At 39.1% G+C, this 16,245-nt stretch overlaps 1 protein-coding gene and 1 pseudogene across 1 annotated transcript in view; both read left to right on the forward strand.

Annotated features, from left to right (window-relative positions):
• Window positions 1-16,245, forward strand: part of LOC126763974 (uncharacterized) — a 109,071-nt gene that overhangs the window by 70,204 nt on the left and 22,622 nt on the right. The window lies entirely within an intron of this gene.
• Window positions 1,686-3,261, forward strand: LOC126763904 (jerky protein homolog-like; annotated as a pseudogene).

Here is a 16,245-nt window from a genome sequence, read left to right on the forward strand (position 1 = left end):
GTTTACAGGAGCGCTGGCAGAAATAGCCGGGCGCAGTCGTCGTAACAGAGGAGTGTCAACGTGTACGCAAGGAAGGCTACACGGAAGCGTCAACGTACATCAGAGGATAGTGCCAGCGAAGCCAACGCGAGTGCCGGCAGAAGTAGCCGCGTGTGATCGTCGCGGTACAGGGCAGTAAGCCGTCTAGCGCCCAGAAGCGCAACAGAGCGGGAAACGGTATTGCCCTAACGGGCCACACAGAACCGTTACCCTGACAGCGTCGTCCCCGGGCGACGACAGTACAACGCAGAAGACTATTCTGTAACATAGATTAATATATGTATGTTACATTTTACATTTTAATTTAAGTTGAATGAAATAAAGTACGATTCGCAGAGGAGCCCCAGTATCTACAAATTTATTGTAACGAACCCTGGACACGACGAGTATACCTCAGCAATTTATACTTGTAAGAAGCAGGGGCAGAAAAAAGCTTCGTTACAGTTTTCGTGAATCGGTGAAGAGGCAAATCTAGTGCAGTATCTTGCTAAACTGTCTCTTTCTGATATAAATCTAGCAACCTGTTTTGAGCGTGTAGCTCCAGGTGTATTTTGATTTGTGTCGTCATTAACCATTTTTGCAATGTTTTCTTTTTTTTTTTTTTTTTTTTTTTTTTTTTTTTTGAAAATGAATATACATATGTCGGTATATATGGACACCCTAATACTTGGCTTGTATGTACTTATGTTTTGTGCAACTGAGAGCTCGTTGAAGAGATCAATTTGCTTTTTGCAAGCAATCCTGCTTGTTTTTGTTTGCCAAAGAACAAGAGGTATTGTCGGATAGATGCCAATGTGGACTTTGAAAAGATATATATGTATGTATGTTTTAATATATTTTTTATACGTTGCTTCAATGTATATTTTTCACATTAATAATTGTTGCTATCCGAGCTTTTTGTATGTTGTGTTCACAAACTTATGTGTATTTTTTGAAACTGATTTTTTTTGTTTTCATTCCTGTTAACGCCGCCCCCGCCCAATTTATTTTGCCACGTCTGTATCGGCAGAGCAATCATTTCTTTTCTTCTTTTTCGAAGTTTCAATTCGCGCGCAACTAAACACTAACTAAAAAAATTGCGCGCGCTCTCTCCTTTTGCGACCGTACAGCTATACAGACGTGGTAAGTGTTTGTCCAATTATATTATATTTAAATACATGTATTATATGAAACTTTTTGGTTTTTTTTTAACTTTTGTGGAATAAATTTGCGCCGACCGTTTCCACACGGTAAACCACATCAACGGAACGAGCGAGCACCGTGCTCCACCACCCGAATTATCATTGGTCCTTCGAGCCGGATAACAGGTAACAAGTTGATTTTTATTTAAAGTGAAAGTGCATAATTTGCCCAATTTAGCAACACGCAAGTTACATCCAAACATATTTTGGATTTGTGCTCTGCAAGCTTAAAGGCAATAGATTGGTTAATTTGTGCATCATTTATGTACAAAACCCATTGTGCTGTGTGAAGTGGAGACCAAAACTTATTTTTGGCACTCTACCCACAAAATCAACGCACAAGATTGCAGGTAGTATTGTACTTCATTTAAGTACAGCAACAAATACACCTGGCAAATGCACTGAATATTTCACTTTGTAAAAAAAAAAAAACCACACACACTGTTATACGAATAAAATTACAGTAGAATCGCGCAAAAGTTAACTCGCGAGAAAGTTAAACCTTCGGCTAAGTTTACCGATTTTGAGCGTCCACGTACTGCTCTAAAAAGTTAACTTTGGGTTAACTTTTTTGAGCTTTTCTATTTTTTCAAGCCCAACCGTTTGTTTGGCAAGAAAAACAAGCTCGGTTATTCCCCTCATTGCTATGTATTCCCCGAATTTCTATGTAAAAATTATAGTCGGTATCGCGAGGTACATATATACGTAGTGTGTCATGAGCGTTTAAACTTGCGAGTTGTTTATGGTTAGTGTGTTAAAAAATGCCAACAAAGCAGAGAAAATCATTGCAAATCAGATTAAATTTGCATCAAAAAGCTGAGATTTTAAGAAAACTCGATGAAGTTATTCATGGAAATCGATTGGCGTTGGATTATAATGTATCTAAGGCGGCCATCTCAAAAATAAAGAAAAAACGTCATGAAATTTTGGAGGCAGTGGCAAACACACATGAAGTTGCAACCAAGAAAAGTTTACATAAATCGGAATATCCCGTTCTTGAGGCAAGGTTGTATAAATGGTTCTTATGCCAAAGACAGCGTAATTGTGCAATGAGTGGTCCAATTTTAAAGGCAAGAGCCAAGCTCGAATTTGCCAAATTGCACACAGGAAAACAATTTCAAAGTGATGGATGGCTTGCAAATTTCAAGAAAAGATTCGGTATTCGCCACTTAAAAATTTGTGGGGAAAGCCTCTCAAGGGACAAGTCAGGAATAACACCGTTCATTCATAATTTCCGGGCAAAAATGAATGAAATAGAAATTTCGGACATGCAGCTTTATAACGCAAATGAATCTGGATTATTTTATCGTTTCCTGCCCGATAAAACATTTGTCGCGGCAAACGAAAAGACGGCACCTGGCCGAAAAATAGCAAAGGATAGAATCACATTTATGTTGTGTGCGAACGCATAAGTTGAAACCATTGATAATTGGTAAATCCGCAAACCCCTGTTGCTTCAAGGGGTTTGAAAACCCATTGGAATATGCTAACTCGCAAAAGTCTTGGATGAATTCAGAGCTATTCTTCCGCTGGTTCCATCATTCCTTTATTAAGCAGGTAAATTTATTTTTTCTATCCTTTAAAATTTTTAAGTGTGCCAAAATATTTGTCAGGTTCGCAAATTTTCTGCTGAAAATAATTTACCACCAAGGGCATTATTGCTGATTGACAACTGTACTGCACATAAGCCAATTGACAAGTTACAGTCAGATGATGGAAACATTGCGGCAATGCTTTTACCACCTAACGTGACAGCTGTTTTGCAGCTCATGGATCAAAATCCCATAAGACTAGTCAAGTTAGAATACCGGGCTAAACTGTTATGGAACATTGTAGCACAAGAACACATTCCGGTTGAGAATATTTTGAAAGGGCATTCAATTCGTGATGCCATCTTGCTGCTTAAATTAGCATGGGATGAATTGCCAAGAGCTGTGCTTATAAAAGCTTAGAAAAATATAAAACAGTGGGACGATGATCAATACGACAGCGAAGACGAAATTCCATTGCTTACATTGATTAGATCAAATAGTTCTCACGATGATACACATCGAGAGGTACCATCGTTATTGTCCAAGGTGGGTGGTGTTAACGTCAGCAGTGAAGACATCGAAAATTGGAACGACGATCAAAATACGGAAGATGATGAAGATTTCGAAGTGTCTAACAATGAAGATGAAGAACCAGTTGTCGAGGAAGATATGCAACAACAGAAAGTCAGTTTTTCCGAAGCAGTTGAATGCATCAATACCTTGATAAAGTGGTATGAAAACAATAATGATGCAAATCAGATATCACATCTTATTAATATGCGTACGAAAATTGTCAGGAGCTATTACACAAAAGAAAAGAAACAAACAAGTCTCGACCGCTTCTTTAAACCAGCCCTTATATGTATAATGTGAAAAAGTACAAACTAAATCTAAGTTTATGTTGAACGTATTATATCACCAAAATTATGTTTATTTCCGTGTTTTTTTTTTCAAAATCGAAGCCCCTTTGGAAAAGTTAATATTTCGGAAAAGTAAAATACCCTTCGTACATTTTGGTTAACTTTTTCGCGATTCTACTGTATAAATTTCTTGGACGCACGAACCTCGTCTGAAGCGTCAACAATCTCTCTCGGTTTTTTGTGTGTTTCTTGTGGTTAATTTGAGTCTAGTCGCTCAACTCTGCCTTTCCATATATTGCTCTAATAGCAATAAAGGCAAGCAGCAATAACGCAGCTGCAGTTTCGCGAGTGCAAACAAAAAAAAAAAAAAAACAAAATTACAAATTTACAAGTGAAGTGAGAAATTAGAAAAAGTGAAGTGAGCGACAGCAAGAAAGCCAAATAGCTAAGGCTAAGCAACAAAGGGAGAGCAGCACCGGCAGAGCAGCAAAGGGAAAGCAGCAAAGGCAAAGCAGCGCAGCAGCCATCCCAGAAGGACAGCAACAAACAAATAGTGTAGTGTTAAATTTAATAACCCAGTGAACAAAAGTGAAAGTGAAGTGCTTGTGAATTTTTGTCTGTATTTGTATTTGGATTTTAATAAGGCAATTAAGCACAAAGCAATTTTGTTTGCGTACACACATATTTAGAGACTAGGCTTGCAAGTGCATTGGGCCGATTACCCAGCAATTTAAATTTTGGAAAAATACTTTGAGGAAATACTTCACTAAATTTGCAAGTGCAAGTACAAGTGCATTGGGCCGATTACCCAGCAAGCTCATTCTAATTAAATTCGAAAAATACTTTGCGAAAATAGTTTTAAATTTATTAATGTTTTTTTGTGCCTTCGAATATTCACGCTTCACTAAGAAACAACGCACTACTAATTTGTAGTTTGTCCGTGATTGGTTCTATAACTTTTGAACTTTTTGCAACATATTTGCAAATATTTTTTAAATTTTAATTTCAAAGTTTTAGATCCGATTTTGTGCAACATTTTTGCAGTTCCAGTTCAATTTTCGAGCACAATGGAAGCCATCAGAGCATTTATCACAGCTGCAGACGCTCTACTGGAGTTTGAGGAGTCCTTTACTCTAACAGCAAATAACCAAAGTGCCTACTCTCTTGAGGTACAGCAAGCTGAACTGAAATCTCTGTGGGCAGAGGTAAAGTCAGAATACAAGTTGTGTTTGCCAAAAGTGGATCCTTCCGACACAAGCTCAATTGACGACATTAAGCTTAAATATTCAAGCAGTTACCACGCTTATGTGTGTTGCGCGGCCTTGATGGGCGAACACATGCACAACTTCACGGCTTTCAACCAAAGCCCAACTTCAAATTCAACGGTGATTCAACCTGAACGGTTACAACAAACGGTAGAACCCGTGAGGTATACCATTAACTTACCGCCATGTGATACCGAAATATTTCATGGCGATGTTTTACAATGGCCCTCATTTAGGGATTTATTTGCCGCCATTTATGGGAATAACCCAAGGCTATCTCCAGTCGAAAAGTTATTCCATCTGAATCAGAAAACGCGAGGTGAAGCAAAAGCTATTGTTTCGAAAGCGCCACTGACGATTGACGGATTCGCATTGGCTTGGAATAATTTGTTGTGTAGGTATGAAAACAAGCGAGTGCTTGTAAACGCACAATTAAATTTATTATTCAAGCTTCCGCACATTTCTTCAGAATCTGAGACCGAACTCAGAAATTTACAGCGGGAGATAAATAGCTGCATTTCAGCTTTACAAATACATGGCATATATATAGATAGCTTACGTATTTGTGTTCTATCCGACTGCCGGATTATATACTGTCGCTTTGGGAACAATCTCTGGATTCGGATGCAGAGATCCCAAAATGGGTTGAGTTAGACAAGTTTTTAACTAAACGGGTTAAAACGCTTGAGAAAATATCAAACCTCAAAGGCGATTTGGGTACTCAACCCAAGATTAAGTCGGCTGATGGTGAAGATCGGATTCCAACCTTGCAGTCAAGGATTGGATGCAAACCCATCAATTCCCATCACGCCAAAACAAACAATATTAAATGTAAACTGTGCTCATCTCAATGACACATTTTGAAAACTTGTCAAAGATTTATTGAGATGCAGCCTAACGCACGGTTAAATGCTGTCAGAAGACTCCACGTCTGCTTAAATTATTTATCGGACTCACATGAAGTCAAACATTGTAAAAGTCTGTTTAATTGTAATAAATGTAAACAAAGACATCACTCTTTGATTCACCGGGATCAGAGTGAGGATATAGCTCAGATATCTGACAGCACAAACACTACTGAGATTTCTACTAAATCTCATGTGGCCTCTATTAAGGCCAATATTTCAAATGTGCCTACCAGTCAAAGCATGCTCTTAGGTACGGCCATGGTGACCATATGTCACAACGAGGGCACCTTCACTGTCAGAGCCCTGATTGATTCGGGATCTGAAGGAACCTTCGTAAGCAAAAGTCTACAAAAACGCTTAAATCTGACAAGCAAAAAGGTCAGCACCCGAGTTTCAGGATTGAATAATACCGTATCAGGACGAGTTCAGTCGGTATACTCGAACACAATTGGCTCGCCCCGTAACAAAAGTTTAAAACTAAAAGCGGAAGCGTTGGTACTGCCAAAATTGAATGGACTGCTTCCATCCAGGTCAATTAACTCTTCAATTTTAAAATGGTTACCCAATATCCCCTTAGTGGATAATAATTTCTATACGAGTCAAAAGGTTGACTTGTTGATCGGAGCAGATCTTTACCCGAAAATTATACTAAATGCGCTAAAATCGAAAAATTTCGGATCCATCGCTGCACAACGTACGGTGTTCGGTTGGATTATAACAGGTTCCGTTCCCCTCGAAGAAACGAAGATAAATGATAAAGGTGACGGGAAAAATTCAATAATAACTCGACAACAAACTCAAAACCATATTTGTAGTAAAAATAATACCAATTTTATATCTATACAGCAGCAACAACATCAGCAGCATCAACAGCAACAACAGGATCATGCCAGCAATGATGGCAAAACAAATGATGTGCCCGGCTCATCGAATCACACCTATACACATGGTGGCGCATTTCGAGCACCCGGCGTTGGGATGCAATCGCACAACGGTGACCAGGTATCAGTTCGACACAACAACACAATCCGATGCCACACCTGCGGGCATTCCACGGCGGCCTGCACTCGCATCTGTTGTGCCGCCAACAACATGCTGCAGCCGCAATGAAACGAGAATCCGCAAAAGCAAAAAGACGGAAGAATCGTGATCCCGACAAGCTCTTCTTGCTCTCACTATACGAGGAGATCAAACGTGTACCTGAAGAGATTCGACTCAATGTCAAGGGCGAACTCATACAGGTGCTCAAAAAACACCAGAAAAAACCACCGGTGAAACAAGAGGAACCCCAATCACTAACACATGCATAATCCTCAGCGTCGTCAACGAGCAAACAAAGTACGACCACCACAAATGACAATATACAATTGTCACAGCATGCACAAATAACGCACAGCATGTATCAGCTGCAAAGAAATACGAGAAGATGAAGAGGAAGCATCGCCACAATCTAAAGTCGAACGGATGTCGACTTCAGCCGTAACGCTACACGCACAACAATAGAAATGGAAGAGAATTCATTGGCAATCGGCCCGACGTATTCAACCATGTCCACCGATGTCAACAGTCAAGCATCCGCAAAGCTCTGACCAACGATGCCTCTCCCGCATACCACACGCCCAAGATCGAGCCAGACTCGAGTCGTCTCGCCGACTTCGGCATGCTGGTAACTTCATTTCGGATTGGCGGCATGGCAACGATCGACTGAGACTCAATTCGTCTCAGCGACATTGTCCGGACCGAACCAGACTCCATTCGTCTCGTCGGCCACCCCATCCAAAACGAAGGCGTGGAAGAGACGTTCGTCGTCAAGCCGATGCACGCCGTATCATAAAGGACAGGCATGCAACACAAACTTGGCAACAAAGACTTGCGCTGTCACAAACCGCTTTAATAAGAGTTCGAACTGCAACCAGGTTCATAACGCCGACGCCAATATAGAGACCTTATAAGACCATTCCAACAGGGCAGCGCCAGTCGATGTAATATTGGGAGTGGATGTTTACTACCGGCTCATGTTGCCAGAGTTACAACCAGCGGCAGTGGGACAACTCTTCACCCAAAATACGACACTGGGATATAGAAGAGGAAGTGCAGGAGCCAGTTAGTTAAGTTAGCTTTAAGTAATTTATTGTAAACTGCATTTGCAGTAATACTGCAAGGCGCGGAGAATGTTGACGCCGCCCCCGCCCAATTTCTTTTGCCACGTCTGTATCGGCAGAGCAGTCATTTCTTTTCTTCTTTTTCGAAGTTTCAATTCGCGCGCAACTAAACACTAACTAAAACAAGTAAGGAAGGGCTAAGTTCGGGTGTCACCGAACATTTTATACTCTCGCATGATAAAGTGATAATCGAGATTTCATTATACGTCATTTACATATTTTTCAAATACCGTATTTTTGTAAAGTTTTATTCCGCTATCATCATTGGTTCCTAATGTATATACTCGTCATATACAGAGAAGGCATCAGATGGAATTCAAAATAGCGTTATTTTGGAAGAAGGCGTGGTTGTGAACCGATTTCACCTATATTTCGTACATGTCATCAGGGTGTTAAGAAAATATTATATACCGAATTTCATTGAAATCGGAAGAGTAGTTCCTGAGACATGGTTTTTGATCCATAAGTGGGCGACGCCACGTCCATTTTCAATTTTTAAAAAAAGCCTGGGTGCAACTTCCTTCTGCCATTTCTGCCGTAAAATTTAGTGTTTCTGACGTTTTTTGTTAGTCGGTTAACGCACTTTTAGTGATTTTCAACATAACCTTTGTATGGGAGGTGGGCGTGGTTATTATCCGATTTCTTCCATTTTTGAAATGTATATGGAAATGCCTGAAGAAAACGACTCTGTAGAGTTTGGTTGACGTAGCTATAGTAGTTTCCGAGATATGTACAAAAAACTTAGTAGGGGGCGGGGCCACGCCCACTTTTGAAAAAAAATTACGTCCAAATATGCCCCTCCCTAATGCGATCCTTTGTGCCAAATTTCACTATAATATCTTTATTTATGGCTTAGTTATGACACTTTATAGGTTTTCGGTTTCCGCCATTTTGTGGGCGTGGCAGTGGGCCGATTTTGCCCATCTTCGAACTTAACCTTCTTATGGAGCCAAGAAATACGTGTACCAAGTTTCATCAAGATATCTCAATTTTTACTCAAGTTACAGCTTGCACGGACGGACGGACAGACGGACGGACAGACGGACGGACGGACAGACAGACATCCGGATTTCAACTCTACTCGTCACCCTGATCACTTTGGTATATATAACCCTATATCTGACTCTTTTAGTTTTAGGACTTACAAACAACCGTTATGTGAACAAAACTATAATACTCTCCTTAGCAACTTTGTTGCGAGAGTATAAAAATTGCGCGCGCTCTCTCCTTTTGCGACCGTACAGCTATACAGACGTGGTAAGTGTTTGTCCAATTATATTATATTTAAATACATGTATTATATGGAACTTTTTGGTTTTTATTTAACTTTTGTGGAATAAATTTGCACCGACCGTTTCCCCACGGCCAACCACATCAACGGAACGAGCGAGCACCGTGCTCCACCACCCGAATTATCAGTTCCAATAAACGTATTTTGTGAGTTTAGTTTACTTTTCCGTTTAGGTCTTTACGGAAATTACGATTACTTTTTCTTTGAAGTTTAATTATAATTTATATTATTAATAATTTTGCACCCAGTGTAGGGTATATAAAGTATATTTTTCAATAGAAGGAATGTGCGAAACGGAATTGAAAAAAGTTATTCTCTTTTGTGCTCTTATATAGCAGTCCTGCTTATTACTTTATTAAGCATAAAGGGTACTGCCGGGACTTTTCAACAAGTAAATATTTGAATTTTTCTTTACTTTTGGAAATCTGGTATGTTTTAAGTACGCAAAAGTAAGCTTCTATATTTTTACACTTGCATATCTCGATATATACATCTATTATTTTAAACAATATTTCGGCTTTTGCCGTGTTTGGTAAAATTTTATAAGCTGTAGGCATATATCAAATAAATAAAGTACATAATACTCTCACTTGGTACTCTGTATGGTATAAGTATTTTGTAGGGTGTATGTGTTGCCTGTGTTCTGCGTTTTGTTCTCCGTGCTGTATTCCAGCTGGCTACCTCCCTGTGCTGTTGTTTGTTTGTATATTTGTTTTAATTATTCGCGCCCATTTGATCCGTTTTTATGCTTTGTTGTTTAGGTGCCTTTCCATTTCGCGCCCGATTTATGTTTTATTTGGTTTTTGCTTTGATTTTCTTTGTAATTTGTTTTTGTGTTTGTCACTTCACCTTTTTTGTAATTTTTGTATTACATAATGTATAAATATATTTTAATTTGCTTTGTTTTGTTTACCGCACTGTTTTACTGCACTTTTATAAGTTTGTTTTTTTGTTTTCTCATCACCACACTTTTTGTTATGTGCGCAAATATGTAGCATTAGGTATAAATTTATATATGTGTATACATATGTATGTGTTTTATTTTTGGTGTCACTGCACTGCTAAATTTATGTTTCGTGTACATACATATGTATAATATGTGGATGTTAATTTATAGTGCCTGTCTTTGAGGCTCGAAGGACCATGAACAATTTGCTGCCAAATTTGCAAACAAACATACTAATCACTTTCACTTTAGTAAATAAAAATGCGTACGGATCTAAAATGCACAAGCCATTTAACTTTTATTTATAACATAAATGTATATTTTATAAAGTTATTTATTATAAATATCGGCGAGATAAGCGGTGGGACTTCAATTCGGAGTAATATCTTCCGATGCTGGCGAACGAGATGCCGTCGAACTGGAAAATCGCGTTAGAGGTGCAAAACGTTGACGCGGCGCAGTGGCGAAGCGAATGTGTTGCTCGAATGGTTTAAAACGAATTGTAAGTCCCATCCCGATGTCCATCCTTTTCGTTTAATGGATAGGAGCACAGGTGTGGTGAGTTGCGTTGAAGTGTCATCAGCTGTGGTGAATTGCACTGTAGCACTAGGATGCGCCAGTTTTACCGAGTAGAGGGGGTGGATGCTTAACTCATTTAAACAGAAGTAATCCCGTACTCCACCTCGGTGAAATATCTTGGTATGACGTTGGATGTAAAGTTGAATTGGAAGGAGCATATACAAAAAAAGTTTGAGAACTAAAACTAAAATTCCACAAATAAACTGGTTGATCGGCAAAAAATCGCCCTCATCAAATAAAATCCTAGCCTACAATCAAACTTTGAAACCTATTTGGGCATATGGAATTCAACTATGGGGATGCGCTGGCCCGTAATACTTACATCGAAGCTGTGCAAAGATTTCAAACCAAAGTTCTGCGTAAAATGGTAAATGCTCAGTGGTACATACGCAATTTGGATCTGCATCGTGATCTTCATTTAAAAATGGTTCGGGAAGTCATTCGCGAAACAGCATCAAAACATTTAAAAAGGTTAAAAAAATCATGTAAAGAGTGAAGCCCGACAACTAGGAGAGACTAGAAATAGCAGGCGCAGACTGAAAAGAACAACCTTTCATGATCTATTAAGAATCTAAGAAAATAACAAATATCATTATATTTAATTGTTAAATTTAGTTTGAAAAAGAAAAGATTGTTATTACAGATTTTATTGTTTTACTTCATAAATTGAGAAAAATATTGCTTGTTAGTTTACATTTATCACTAGTTGCGTCGTTTATTACGTTTCAATATAAAAAAACAAAACTCTTCCTGATGGATTTTCGACTTTTTCCGATTTGGCGTGTAATGTCACTATATTGCTCACAAGTTCGCACATAACTTGGTTAATCCCATTTTGACCAGCCATTATGCTCTCCAACTCTTTAATTTTTTTTGCTCAGTTTGCTAAAATGCGTTTCTTCGTTTCGTAATTCCTCAAGCTTACCCTCCTTGCTCACTTGATCGGCAGAATCACATTTCTTATTTGGTCCAGCAGCTGCGGACTCCTAATTTTTACTATTAGGTGGCGTTCTCATTATTTTGGAAATTCTTCGGTAAGGATTATCCGGTGTTCGCCTAATACTATTTTCAGAAGCCATACCTCAGCGAAAATATAGTTTGGGAACACCCGTCGATGTGCACGGGTAACTTAAAACTAAAATATTTGGCAATGCGAAAACCAAAAGAAAAAGTGAACAGCTGATACTTGAGATTCAATGGTTGGCAATGCACAAACCAAAAGCAAAACGAAAACACGACAAAGGGAGCAGCTGATCGATCACAAATAAATAAACGGCAGAATAATGAAAAAACACAATCTAAGTGTAGGGACAAAAACTGTATTTATTTTTACAAATTGGCGCATACACAAAAGGTAAGTGCGAATGATCATGTATTATTATAAATCGAAGTGTACTTATCTTTTCCTTTAGGCCTGCTGTCCGCATAGGTGGTTCAATTTCCCTGAATGTCTCAAACAAAAAAACTATTTTTCCTCAATAAACTACTAGAAGTATACTCAGTAATTTGAAGAACACAAAAAAACACGTCTACTTCACACATCTATCGCTATTATATACAATAAAAGGAAGAGGAAGATGGAGACACATGCAGAAGAAAGTTTTCTGATCGAAATTCACTTAGAAATGGCCAGAAACGATTCTTTTACATATGGCTCAAGAGTCAAGCCTTCCTCAGGGATGTGCGCTAAGTTTGGGACCCGCCACGTAAAACCGCACCCAATCAAAAATTTCCAACTGCCTCGGATGACGACCATGGCAAACGTTTTAAGGATTGCGATTTGAGGGCATATCCGGTCCCTTAATTGGGAAGGTGCCGCTGCCCAGCTGATTGATGACCTCATTCGAGTGATGGCTGACATCACTGCCGTCCAAGAAATGCGATGGATGGGACAAGGAGTGAGGCGATTAGGTCCTTGAGGCATTTACTACATTAGCCATATAAAGGAGCGCAAACTCGGTGTGGAATTTGTGGGGAGACAGAGACTCCATCGCCGAGTACCGACGTTCACCTCTGTCAGTGAACGTCTAGCCACAATCCGCATTAAAGCGAAATTCTTCAACATACTGCTGACTTGCACCCACGCATCGATGGAACAGAAGGGCGACGTGATCAAAGATTACTTATATGAGCGCTTGGAGCGCACCTATGAGAGTTTCTTCCGCCACGATATCGAAAGCGTGCTTGGTGACTTTAACGCCAGGCTGTGCAAAGAAGGTATCTTTTGCACAACAGTCGGTAAATTCAGCGTCCACGAAGAAACATCCCCAAATGGGTTGCGGCTGATCGACTTCGGCCCGAAATATAATTATCTGTAGTACTAGATTCCTGCATAGGAAAATTCATTAAGCCATCCAACCAGATCGATCATGTTGTGATAGACGGAAAACACGTTTCCAGTTTTTGAGACATGCGTACGTTCCTAACATCTACTCAGACCACTATCTTGTTTCAGCCAAAGTACGCACCCACCTTTGTGTAGCAAAAAACCTACATCAGAAAATACAAGAAATATTAGACGTTGCGAAGCTACAATCACAACAGACATCCTCTGAGAGTACTCATCAGCAACTAGGTATAAGGGAACAGTGACATAGCATTTCAAGCTCAATGTCGAAAAAACAGCTGGTACGATGAGGACTATAATGTGGCAGTGGAGACAAAGCGAAAAGCTTATATTGCAATGTCGCGGTCGACCACAACATGAGCGATGTTAGATAGATACCAACACCGCATAACACCTGGAGATGGTGAACCCGATTCTTCAGTCGGTGACGATGGAACAGATTTTCAATTGCCCGGCCAAGAAGTAGTTCAAATAGCAATTACCAACTGATTGCCGGCCGAGCCATTCAAATACAGCGGCGAAGAACTGATAAAGAGCATGCATCAGCTTCATTGTAAAATATGGTGGAAATACGAAAGCATGCCTGACGATTGGAATTTAAGTGCACTTTGCCCAATCCACAAAATGGGTGACCCTACAATCTTCGCCAACTATCGTGGGATAAGCCTCCACAACATCACATCGAAGGTGCAGTGTGAAAGAATAAAGTCCACCGTCGGCAAACTGATTGTCAAACCTTTGAAGACCCATGAATAAAATCGACACATACCACATCTTCGACGATTTTAAAGGTACTGTTGACTAATAATAAGTCACTAATTATTTCCGTCCTGCTATGTGGTGCGGAGTCGTGAATGATAACAACATCTGATGAGTCGACGTTAGATTTCGGGAGAAAGTAGCGATTTTTTAGTTTCAGTGAAAAGAGCGATGGCAATTTTTAAATTACAGTGATTTTTTATAGCTATTGCGATCGCTACTTTTCTTAATAGCATACATACATAGTTATGTTAAGTAGTTCTAACCTGCAATTAAGGCAAAAAATATATATAATCTGAAATAAAATTAATTAATTTTGGCTAGATGAGTTAGCTTTTCCTTTTGTACACCCGACACTGAAAAACAACACGACAACACACCACACTAACGCGATCCACATATGAAGACACCACACACTACTACACGCGAATATAAGTTAGCACCCCATACATTCAAAAAGTATCATATGATGCATTAATATCATATGATACGAAGTAATATAATATGACACCACTAAATCGCTGAGAGTGCGACACGTGTAGTGGCAACCTGTGGGAAGCGCTGCGTCAGCGAAGTGCCAACCTGTGGGAAGCGCAGTGTCAGCAAACTCCGTACCCGTTGCAGCGGCAAACATAGGTCTAGAGTTAAGTATAATTAATTGTAAATTTTAGTTCTTAAGTGGAATTCAATAAAGGAGCATAGCTCCCAGAAAACATTTTTTTTGGTAAAAATAACTAAACGTTTTTTAACTGGCGCCTGAGCAGGGACCAGCGCGCGTAAGTGGTAATTGCCTGAAAACCAAAAAATAAGGCTTCGCGAGTGGCGAACGGTAGTGATTGTGAATAAAAAAAGAAAAGCCTGCAAATAAAAAAGTAAGGCTCCGTGAGTTAAAAACAAAAACAAGTGTGTAAAAACGGAAAATACAATAAATACTGTGCTAACGAGCGGCTACAACGCACAACGTGGGATTTTTAACCGCCGAGGGACCTCAGTACTGTTAAAGAAAAGGGACAACCCCGGAGCGCATCACAACATCCTATGGAAAGCTGGAAACACCTAATGTAAGATTTATAAAATATTATATTTTAAGACTATTATAAAGAATATTATTATTATAAAGAATACGGAATTTGAATTGAAAGAAAATAATTATTCGACACAAAAAAGAAAAAAAGAAATTATAAAGAATTTTATTATTAAAAAAATACGAAACTTGAATTGAAAGAAATTAATTATCCGACACAAAAAAGAAAAAAAAGCTTTAAATTAACGTAAGCTTTACAAAAAGATTCCAATATCGTCAAAGAAAGTACTATTACAAAGAATTTTTTTTTTTTTGAAAACTAATTAACTTAAAAGAAAAGATTATCATAATGCCGGATACAGCTGAAGAGCTAATTGAACAATTAAATCAAATGAGGATAGACTATGGGCAAACGACCCATCCTACAAATACTTCCAACCATCCTTTAAAATGCCTTATGATGCATTATTCGGATAAAAGGAACATAGGTACCCTCGAATACCAAATGACCACTCTGGTCCAACGCTACGGCGACATAGCGACCTTCTACCAAAAAGTTTACCAACACCTTTCACTTATATTAGACAAAATTTCATGTCTCGAGTTAAGTGACGAATCCATACGGACTATGACAAACTCATATAGGGATAAAGCCCTTGACACATTTATTAGAGGACTAAATGGCGACTTACCTCGTCTTCTCAGCATGAGAGAACCGACAACTTGACAATATGACATATAGAATAAATCATGCAAACAATACCACAAAACCCATTATCCAACCACCACCACGACCTCCCCGAAATAACAATTTTAATAATTTCAATAACAACAGAGCTTTTTACCCCGAATTTACGTATTCCCATTACCCCAGACGAAATTTTGACCAACAGGCATTCGGTCGCCAAACAAACCGATATCCCAACATTTTCCCAACTATATGCAAAATAACCAAGGATTCATGCCGAGGTTCAGCAATTACCCGAACAATCCCCATATTGCTAGAGAAAATACCTCCTTTAATAACAGACCGAACCTACCACCCAAACCACCGACCCCAATGGAAGTAGACCAGTCCATACGGTCAAGACAAATTAATTATCAAAATAGGCCCAATATATTCCAGGACAATCGACCACCGAAACGTCCTATCTCTGCACAACTGACTCACCCTCCAAACAAAATACATAGAATTTTTTTTACTAACGCAGTCGAATTAGACCTGAACGGGATATACGATGACAATTCCAATAGCAATTATGATAATGCAGGTAAAAATGAGCCTGATACTATTAATTTTTTAGATTAGCGCCGTCTTCGCTGCCTTATTACGAATTTAGAACAAGGCGCGG

Source organism: Bactrocera neohumeralis, unplaced genomic scaffold, assembly GCF_024586455.1.
Source record: "Bactrocera neohumeralis isolate Rockhampton unplaced genomic scaffold, APGP_CSIRO_Bneo_wtdbg2-racon-allhic-juicebox.fasta_v2 cluster09, whole genome shotgun sequence".
Classification (NCBI taxonomy): domain Eukaryota; kingdom Metazoa; phylum Arthropoda; class Insecta; order Diptera; family Tephritidae; genus Bactrocera; species Bactrocera neohumeralis.